Here is a 1,139-nt window from a genome sequence, read left to right as displayed (position 1 = left end):
TGTGTGTGTGCACGCACGCATGTGTGTGTGTGTGTGTGTGTGACCCGCAGATGCCTTTACATGAGATGACACTGAGCAGTGGCCTCCGCCGGCCCTGGTCAGAGCCTCACGGGCGCAGGTGCCAGGAGGTGCCCACCAGGCTTGCTTGCAGCTACACGTCTCCTCCCACATCCATCCCAGACAGCACAGACTTTTCTTTGGAAACATCTAAGCAAAATACTGTTGGCGTACTTCTGTCCACCACAACCCACCTCAAACTGGATATTGAGTTGTAAAAATTATAAAGTGGGAAGTTTTCTTCTTCCTAACGGAATATATTTCCCAGAAAACAAGCGTGAGCAAACAAGGCAGAACTACTTTTTTTTTTTTGTCTTTTGTCTTTTTTTCCGTGTCTGGCAACGGGATCGCAACCCTCGGTGCTGCTCCCGCGCCTCGCTCAGCCAGTGAGCAGGAACCGGTCTGTATATGGGATCCGAACCCTCGGACAGGAGCGCCGCCGCGCTTCCCAAGCGGCGCACTATCCAGTGCGCCACCGGGCCGGCCCATGAACTACTTAATGGGAGTCTAGGCGTCCCTCGCGTCCCTCGCATTTTGACTAAGGCTGATGTGGAGCTGATCTGGAGCTTCATAGCAAGGAAAGTCTAGGACGGCTTTGCTAATGGCAGCCACTGAAGTTGTGCAGATCATTCATTTCTGGAAGGAACGTTGGCTCTTTTATTGCTGGTCAGTTTTATCAGCTTGTAGAGTGTTGGTGGTTCCACTCCAGCCGCCGGGTGTGTGCAGGAGCATGAGGCTTCCCACAATGGCCGGGGAGTCGGTGGCATGTCCTGTCCGCAGTCTCATTCTCGCCTGCGGGAGTGTGACAAGTGCTTGCGGAGGACTGAGAGACAGCACTTCAGAAGGGACAAGCCGCCAGGGAGAAGGACGGGAGGAAGGCAGGCTGGACCTGGAGGTTCTTTTCTCACAAAGAGGTGTAAACCTTGGTTGAATTTATTTGTTCCCTTCTATGGATGCTTTTAGAATTTGATACTTACGGTATGAAAACATGAAAGAAAAAGACAAATGACTATGAAAAGATTCTTTTTCCTTTTACAGGCAAGTTTCTTTCACGTCACTTTTTCTCTTCTACTGTTCCACAT

Source organism: Galeopterus variegatus, unplaced genomic scaffold, assembly GCF_000696425.1.
Source record: "Galeopterus variegatus unplaced genomic scaffold, G_variegatus-3.0.2 Scaffold4962, whole genome shotgun sequence".
NCBI lineage: Eukaryota > Metazoa > Chordata > Mammalia > Dermoptera > Cynocephalidae > Galeopterus > Galeopterus variegatus.
This window is presented reverse-complemented; position numbering follows the sequence as displayed.